This window comes from Leptonychotes weddellii, chromosome 1 (genome assembly GCF_054177405.1).
Source record: "Leptonychotes weddellii isolate Sample4059 chromosome 1, ASM5417740v2, whole genome shotgun sequence".
Classification (NCBI taxonomy): domain Eukaryota; kingdom Metazoa; phylum Chordata; class Mammalia; order Carnivora; family Phocidae; genus Leptonychotes; species Leptonychotes weddellii.
Genome location: NC_138369.1, coordinates 85,062,202 through 85,072,016, shown reverse-complemented (window position 1 = coordinate 85,072,016; position 9,815 = coordinate 85,062,202).

Here is a 9,815-nt window from a genome sequence, read left to right as displayed (position 1 = left end):
AGGGGAATCTGACAAGTGAGTGGACAATCACAATGTAGAAGCATCAAAGCTCTGAGAAACAGAAAGGACAATTAGAGCACTTAGTAGGGGCCTCTAACTTAGACTGGAACGTCCAGGAAATCTCCCTGGAGGAAGAGACCAAGGAAAATAAAAAAAATAAACATGACAGGGGTGCCTGGGTGGCTCAGTCATTAAGCATCTGCCTTCGGCTCAGGTCATGATCCCAGGGTTCTGGGACTGAGCCCTGCATCGGGCTCCCTGCTCCGTGGGAAGCCTGCTTCTCCCTCTCCCACTCCCCCTGCTTGTGTTCCCTCTCTTACTTTCTCTCTCTCTGTCAAACAAACAAACAAACAAACAGGACATGCCAGTGCAGGAGGGAAGATAAATGCTCCATGTAGAGGAAGTAGCAGGTGGAAAGACTCTTGCCTTTTCATTAAATAGTAACTCTCTGGGCACATACGACATGCCAGGCATGTAACGTATTAAAGGTGCCTGAGGGACATCTCGGTGAAGTTGTCTGTGAATGAGCAGAAATGTAGTTCAGAAACACAAGAGAGAGGGCTGGGCTGCAGGTGGGGTTGTGGGTATCCTCAGCATCGACGTGGTAAGCGATGTGGAACTGAAGAGGGCAGTGAGATCCCTCAGGGAAAGATGTGGAGGAGAGAGAGGAAGCTACTATCATCACCCTAATCTTTTTTTTTTTTTAAAGATTTTATTCATTTTTTAGAGAGCGAGCGAGAGAGAAACAGCATGAGAGGGGAGAGGGTCAGAGGGAGAAGCAGGCTCCCCGCTGAGCCGGGAGCCCGATATGGGACTCGATCCCAGGACCCTGGGATCATGACCTGAGCCGAAGGCAGACGCTTAACCATCTGAGCCACCCAGGCGCCCCATCACCCTAATCTTATAAATGAGGAAATTCAGGCTCAGAGAGGTTAAGTAACCTGTCCAAGGCCACATAGCCATCGAATGGCTGAACCACGACTCCAAATTAAGATCTCTTGGCCCTTGGAGCTTATCATCCTTTCCAGGACACCACGCTGACATTGCTGATTTCTCTCTGCTTTTGTTGCTGACTTGAAGAATGGAGAAAAAATCATTTTAGGATATGCTCTAACAGTGTTCTCAGTAACTGTCATACAGAAGATTGTAAAACATGCTACTTTAGGAAGCCCTTTCAGACCAGTAGAAAAGTCAGTAGATTCTGTCATTTTTCCTTTAAAATTCAGTAATGAGTATATAGCGTAAACAATAGCAACCTCCAAGAAATAGCCAGGTAGAATACAGTCAGTGAAAAATTAAGGTATTGGAATATGAGAAAGGAGACAAGCAGCTAGATAGGAGAAATATTCACTTTTCTTGGCTTTTATTTGGTGGCACTTAATATTTAATAAATTAGGAGGGTTTAGCTCCCTGGCATGATTCTAAGAACCAATTTCTTACAAAAATTACATGTGTCAGTGAATTTCCTAGGAACATTCTTTCATGGTGACACAAAATTAGGTGGCCTTAGTTCTTCAAACTTGTAAAAATGACTCTTTGCTTACATGATTTTGTTTTTCTAGCACAGAAATATCAAGCATAACAAGTTATCACTGCCTGGAATGAGAACCCTGCCCTCATTCCTAGGTAATGATCCACGAGTTGGATTGTATTTTCTTGTTTTCACAAACCCGTTGCATTATGGCTTTTTCAATTCATCTAATAACATTACTCATTATTTCTTGATGATGATCATTTAACAATTCATTTGTTTTTCATTGGGATTCCATCTCTAATTACATATTCATTATAATAAAATTAAAATATAGCTCAATTTCTGCTAATGGACTGTGGCATTCTTCATATTAGAAAAAAATTCTATCTGTAAGGCATTATAAAGACATCTAGTTCCAGGAATATTCCGAACAAAGTCAGAAATATCCAGTAATAGTCCTTACTTTGGCCAGATTCCCAGTAATGTCATTGTGCCTTTTCCCCGAATGGTCTATTAGAATGCTGGTTTCTTTTAAAGATGAGCAGTCCATCCTTGTTTGATGTGAAAGATGTCTCTTTTGGCCTGACTCCCTTTCTTCTCTCTGACCACCTGTCTTCCATCTAAAAAGTGCTCCATGAAACACTTTTTAAAATAAAAGTGAGAGGTGCCTGGCTGGCCCAGTCGGTAGAGCATGTGACTCTTGATCTCGGGGTCATGAGTTCGAGCCCCACGTTGGGCATCGAGATTACTTTTAAAAATATAAAAGTGAAATGAAAATAACTGTGTTTTGAGATTTTTTCTCCCCCCCACAGAATTCTGGATCAAGCCTAGAGAATCAGCTTCAGTCAAGACAATTTTATAGCCCTACTCCGTGATGAAGACAATTTTATAGCCCTTAGCAAATCCTTTTAGATTCACTAGCATGTAAAAGTTTCATCATGGATTTACTATTTCTTCCTTTTTACTTAATGAAAATTTTAGAATTTAGTTAAAATAATTTACTTAAATAGAGGATTTCAGAGTGGAACCTAGCTTTCGGAGACACTCACTGTCACATTTTCAGACATGCAACAGCTGTGCTTCATCCTTAGCTTCAGGCCCCAGGGTAGTAGGTGGAGTGCAACCCAGCACGCAATGGGGTGAGGTCAAGGCAAGAATGAAAACGTGAGAGTGGCCTGGGCGGAAGCAACGTGGTTTATCTCAGCTGTGTTACATAGTACGTAGTGTGCTGGTAGAGTTCTAGTCTCAGGTAGACCTGGATTCAAATCCCCCGAAAAATCACACCGTGACCTTGGGAAATTCCTTAACGAACACGAATCCCTGTTTTCTTTTTTTTTTTTCTAAAGATTTTATTTATTTATTTGAGAGAGCACATGAGAGGGGGGAGGGTCAGAGGGAGAAGCAGACTCCCTGCCGAGCAGGGAGCCCGATGCGGGACTCCATCCAGGGACTCCAGGATCATGACCTGAGTCGAAGGTAGTCACTTAACCAACTGAGCCACCCAGGCGCCCAACGAATCCCTGTTTTCTTATTCATGACATGGAAAAACTTCTGTATCCCTCAGGGTCTAGTCAGCAGACAGAAACCATACCAATTACTGAGCAGTGAGAATTTAATATAAAAAAAACTGTTAACTAGGTGTAATAAAATTGTTAACTCGGTGACTGAAAGGTAAAATGAAGGCACCAAGAAATCATAGCAGTAGCCACTGTGGGAAGCGGCTTCCTCCCCCTCAGTTGCGGAAGAGAGGAAGAAGTTGGAGGAGGGACCAGGACCCCTGCGGCTGGGGTACCAGTGGGCTGGTGCCGGTGACTCTGAGAGGGTGCAGTGAGGCTGTTCCTACAAGGGTTCGGATGGCTCCGGGTCTGAAGTCAGGAGGAACTGCCTCAGCTGAGATGAACAGGCATGGCTGACATGCTGCTCACAGAACAGGAAGTAGCTATAAGCCCCCAGGGAAGGAGCGAGTTCCTTCTCTCTTCTCCAGGCTGCTAGTGTCTCTCTGGTTTTCCCATTGGCAGAGCCCAAGAAGGAGTAGCTTGTAAAGCAGAAATGTGGTCAGTAGAGTCCCAGAGACCCAGCGCCACAAAGCAGAGAATAGAACAATGGATTGGAACTGAGAGACAAAAACCTATAACTGGCACAAATACCAGGCATTGAGCTAGGTCAAGTGCTTTACATGCGTTATCTTATTTATTTTCACAACTTAATGAAGTGTCCTTAATGAAGTGACAGATGGGTAAGAAAGGAAGCCAGGTTTATCTGACTTCTTCAGTTCTCTGTTGTATATCACAAGGCGTTGTCTGAATCCTGTCTCCGTAAGCAGATGTTGTCTTTTCCACCTTCACTCTCCCTCTGTTCTAACATATTCAATATTCTCAGAGCTTGGTGGTCCTAACATATTCAATATTCTCAGAGCTGGGGAGAGGTGAGGGAAGCAGAGAGTCAGGCAAATTTACAGAGGAGCTGAGGGAAGGAAGTGGACCCATTTTGTGGTTCAGAATGTGGTCCGTAATAGCCCATAATGTGGCCCTGACAATATGCAGACGGGGAAAAAAGCATGAGAGCTTCAAGGGAATTCACCTTGCAGGAAGGAGAAGACTGAGCTAATGGCTGAGATATCATCAGTTCACTGGGGAGCACTGGTGCTGGTCACTGAAGCCTTGGTAACTGGCATGACCCAAGAGGGTTGCCAGGTGGAGGATACATATGAAAGCTGGGGTGGAGCTTCTGAGAGAATCTCAAAGGGCAGAAGCATCCTTCTTTGTGTCTTGAGCTATCACGGCACCCTGGCAGGGATCTGCTCTGGGGCAGTGAGGCGAGAGAGCCATCTCTGGTGTCCAGGGCTGAACATGGAATTCTAGGGTTAATGAGAGCAGCTGAGATGAAAAGCGGCATCTGCCTGAACTTTCAAGGTTTCAGTGAGGATAGCAAAGACTTTTACAGCAACAATAGCACATTGTGAAGAAACCATGTCTTCTCATGTCACCATGTCATGACATGGTGACCATGTCACCTCAAACAGTACTAGACAAAGAGTAAATCTATAGAGAGGATTGTTGAGGTCAGAGCCACAAGGCTGAGTGAATAACATACTCCATGTGCCTTGGGCCGAGTTCCCTGGAAACAAATTCAGACAACACTTGCTTGCAGGTGGTTCACTGAGGGCTGTAGTCAGAGACAACCCCTATAAAGAAGTAAGGAAAGCAAGACTGGGCAGAGGGAGAGATTGAACTGCAATGCTAGTTTATTTCACCTTCAGCGGAACTGGGATAGTCCTTCAGAGTGGCCCCAAGTGGGGACTGATCTTTTGACTCCCTCACAGACCAGCCACTGTGTGCAATCCTTGGAGAGGGGGTGTAAATCTTGTCCTGAGGGATACTCCTAGACAGATGCCAACTGGGAGCCTTTAGCAGCTGACGTCCCAGCAGCTGGGGGAATGAAAGCCCCGGTCCTAAGTGAGAGATCATGGAGGCCCACTACTGCATCTGCTACACATCCATCCATGAAAAAAATAACTGAATAACTACTGAATAACTGAATAACTACTCTTAGTCAGGCACTGCACTGGGCACTGGAAACACATCAGGGATGGAGACAGACAAATATCTGGCCTCATGGTAGAGTTATATTTCCTAAATGTTTCTTTGCCTCAATGACCTCACTGTGAACTATGGATAATAAGTTCCTAACTCATAGGATTGCTATAAGGAGTGAATAAGGTAGCACACGTCAAGCCCCTAAAACTCTGCCTGGCACATAGCAGGCTTTTAATTAGTATCAGATGCTGTTATTACTATTGATAATATCTACGCTACGGTGTTTGAGGACTGCCTGGAGGACCAGCAGGCCAGTCAACTCCACTGTGATCACGACCACAGGCATGGATTTGCATGAAGGAGGAGCTCCGAAGGGAGAAAAGGTTGGAACACTGGGCCTGCCCCAAGAGCAGTAATAAGCTACCCCTGATGGAAAGACATGGTTCCCAGAAGTCTATCATGTAGATTGATGGCCAGCCCAGTCCCCAGGAACTCAGAGTGTAAAAGGACGGCCAGAAAGAGTGATAACACCCAGGGCTCTCTGACTAAAATGTCTGTGGCCAAATAAGCATAGCTCCTCTCGGAATACCATGCCAGCCCAGGCCAGCAGCTCTGGGAGAGCAGCTGTGGGAAAATCATCAAGCAATCAAGTCAAGCTCAAGTCCATCTCTCCACCTTGGTTCTCCCCCACCTCCCTGTACTTGGGCTCTGAACTGGGACTTGAAAAGGACACTGCATCTAGGAATTTCCCTCGGCTCCATGGCTCCAAATCCTGGGCTTTACAATCACAAATAGCTGTACCCCAGCCCCAGCCCCTGGCTTACCCGTTGGCTGGGCACACACCACTTGACCGCCATTTGTCAGAGGGACTGGATGGCAGAAATGGCAGTGGAGGGTACTGTCCTCACTCAGAGCCCCTGCTGCAGACATGGGAAGAGACACCATTTTTAAAGGGTTTGGTTTTTTTAGCAGCATGGGCAGTGTCTGCTATCTCTGGAAGGCATTGGGGACTGCAGCAACAGCATTGTGCTTTGAGCCCCTTGGCCTTGGCAGCCACAAAAACATCCCTGGAGCCCACGGCAAGGAGAGAAGAGGCTACAGGTCCTGAGTACTACCCAAAAGAAATGTTTCACAAGTATACATGAGACTCCCCGCTAAGGTCTCCAGGGACGGAAGCTGACCTTTCCTCCCATAATTCGGGAGCAGCTGGTGTTCTCACATAGCAGGTGAAGGTAAAACCAGACAAATTCTACTTTGTATGTTCTTGTGACTCTGTCCCTCCCATCTGGCTCCCAGCACTACCACAATCCTGTGTGGCTTAAGGCGTTAAGGGTTATATACTTACTGTTTTGTCACTTGCTCTCCATTCCCTCTACTGGAAACCATAGCACAATTCCCTTCAGGGGGATTACCAACTCTTCTCTCAGTTCATAAAACGCTGGTGGGGTTGATTGTACCATTGGCTTGAGGTATGCACATGTGACTCGACTCAGCCTAGCCGTTCGGAAAGAAAGTGACTTTTTTTTTTTTTTGGTGGCAATGGTTGGTTTGGGGATGGGCACACGATCCAGACAGAATCAATAAAACTCACTGAGCTGGCTGGGAATCCTGGGGAAAGGATAATTATTCCTTTCAAATAGACTTGAATGAGGTCTGCTGCTGCTGGAAGCATCTTGTGACCACAAGGGACAGTAGTGCTTGAAAATTGAGCCAACGTTGAGAAGAGCAGAGGTGAGAAAGTGACTGGTTCTCCAGTGACACTGTTTGAGCCTAGATCTGTCTTTGGATTTTTCAGTTATTAGAGGCAATGTGTTGTGTTTTTGCATAAAACCATTTGGGTTGTTTTTCCTCTATCATTTGCAGCTAAGAAAATCAAAACAGATAGAATCTATAAATCAAGCAAGCAGCACAGGACTGGGAACATAAAAGACATGCAAGTTCATTTTAGTTCCCCTTCTTTCCTTTCACTTGATCCTCACTACTACTATCCTATGTAATAAGTAGGAATGATGGTTTTATTGTTCTATTAAAACAGTGATAAAATTACACGCTTGATATGTTGAATGACTTGCTCAAGGTCTTCTGACTAATTGATGATTGAGCTCAGGTTGGTGACCTTCAGATTTGGGAAATAGGAAAAGTTAACAAGATCAGTACACCAAACATGATAATTAATCAGATCTATTTACTGATATTGTCTCGAAGATACTTTTTAAAAAATTTTTTTAAAAGATTTGATCTATTTATTTGAGAGAGAGAGCATGAAGGGTCAGGGAGGAATAGAAAGAGAGGGAGAAGCAGACTTCCTGCAGGGCTCGATCCCAGGACTCTGGGATCCTGACCTGAGCCAAAGGCAGACACTTAGCCAATTGAACCACCCAGGTGCCCCATGTCAAGGATACTTTTAGATCATTATTTGATCCTGCAAACTTTTTCTCTTTACATCTGTCAATGTCATTTGATTCTGCTATTGGTCATATTTTCAACTCCATGCAGCTTTTCATATTCATGAAGGGAAAAAAAATGGCTGTGAGAAACAAATTCAACTGGTCAATAAGAATTTATTAAATGCTTAGACAGTCTTCCATCACCTCTCACCTGACATCATTTCCTTAGCTTTTGTGTCCCTGGCTCTCCTGAGCTGCCCACTGAGCTCCCCCGCTGAGAGCAGTTATGCCACCAAAACAGCTGTCACGAAAATCAGAGCTGGGTCTAGAGAGCATTTAAACAGCCTGAACTGCCTATTCCCAAGCATGAGTCACTCTCTTAGCCTAGGAGTCCCAGGTTTGAGTGATGCCCAGAGACAGTCAGATAGACAGACAGACTGACTGACTGGCAAGCAGAAAAATTGGTTCTTTCCATTGTCCATCCCAAATTCTCCATAGCCTCAACCTGCCTACCAGCTGAGATGCAAATGTCTCTTATTGGAAAACCGGGGGGCAGACTCTTGCTCCATTCATTCATTCATTTGTGCAACCAATACTAGTCATTCACCTACTATGTGCCAGATGCTGGGTTAGACTCTGAGGATACAAAGCCCACAAATAGCCCCTACCCTCAACAGCTTTGTGGCTTTATGGCAAGAGAGACATACCCATAAGAACAAGGGTTCTAAAGCAGTTTAGGTACTCTGATAGTGTGTGTAAAGTACAGTGGAGGAAAATCATTGAGGGGCCAGTTCCCCTTGGGGCAGGGGAGCAGGAAAAACTCTTAGCTCATTGGTGCTTAAAGTGAGTCTTGAATGAGAAGAAGGTGTTTGCCAGGAGAGGGGGTAAGGGGAGCTTGCCACTTGAGCTGTATATGACAGAAAACTTGACTCCAGCTGGTTTAAGCAAGAAGGGAACTTACTGGGGAACTGAGCGAGAAAACAAAAAGTCCAAGGATAGACTTGTCAGGCATGGCTGGATTCAGGGCCCAAATGCTGTCTTCAGGACTTGATTTCTCTCTCTCATCTGCTTTCCCCTGAGATGGCTCCACTCGTATCAAGATGGTGAGAGCAGATCCAACCCTACATTCTCTCAGGTTTCAGCTTCAGAGCAAAAAGTACCCCTGGAACACCACTCTTAGAAATGTCTCATTCTCTGAAAGTGTCTCATGGTATCCCATTGGCTCCGTGGAGGAAGCAGTCATATGTCCACCCCTGAAGAAATCGCTACGGCCAAGGGAATGTGAAACTGGTTAACTGGCCTGAGTCATTGTTCTCCCCAGACAGCCAGGGCGGGTCTGTCTTCACCAGGACAACTTGGACTGAGAGTGGAGAAGGACAATCCAGGCACTATTATCAAAGAAAGGGGAGTTAACAATAAATGTCCATTTCAGCGCAAGTCCTATTGACCTCTGTTACTCCATGTCACTGTGACCAGGAGTCTAGAGCTGAGAAGTTCAACACCACAGAGCCCCTGGTGACTAGCACCAAGACAGATTCTCTGAAAGGGCTCATTTCTGTTCCTCTCAGCTGAAGCAGTCATCTTCTTAGTGGAGTCCACACTTGGGGGAAACGTTTTTTGTCTTCATTCCCAAGGAAGGCCCTGGCCTCTGGGGGCAGCCAGAGAGCAGCCGCAGTCTGCAGAGGCTTCTGGAGTCTTGGGAGAGGCCTGACTGAGCTGCCAGACAGGAAAGACATCATCTTTTCCTTCTCTCTTCTGCTCCGCCACCGATTCCTCCCCTCTCTCTCCCTGTGTCTACCAAGGCCAGGCCACAGGTAGTGAACCTCAGTTTTCTATTTTTTATTATACCTTATTGGAATCTCATGGCAGGAGCAGCTAGAAACTGCATTTCCCAGGAGTTGGACTTCAAGATTGTGCAGTGACCTCATTCCTGTATTTTGGAATCTATTGCTACTTGCTTTTTGCATGTTATCCTCAAAGCTAGAGATATTCTTATTCTTGGTACCATTTCTTCCTTTTCTGGAACTTTCTGACTTATGTACAGTTTCCTATATCCCCATAGCCCTTCTTATACAGATAAGGAGGAAATTATATATGTGCGTATGTATATATAAATACATATATAAAGTATATATAATTTTTAGGCAGTTATGTGTTTTATTTTATTTTTTAAAAGATTTTATGTATTTATGTGACACAGAGAGAGAGAGCACAAGCAGGGGGAACGGCAGGCAGAAGGAGAGGGAGAGGCAGGCTCAGGCTGAGCAGAGAGCCTGACGTGGTGCTTGATCCCAGGACCCTGGGATCACAATCTGAGCTGAAGGCAGATGCTTAACCGATTGAGCCACCCAGGCGCCCAGACAGATATGCATTTTAAAAATTACCTATATTGAGATTTAAATTACATACAATAAAATG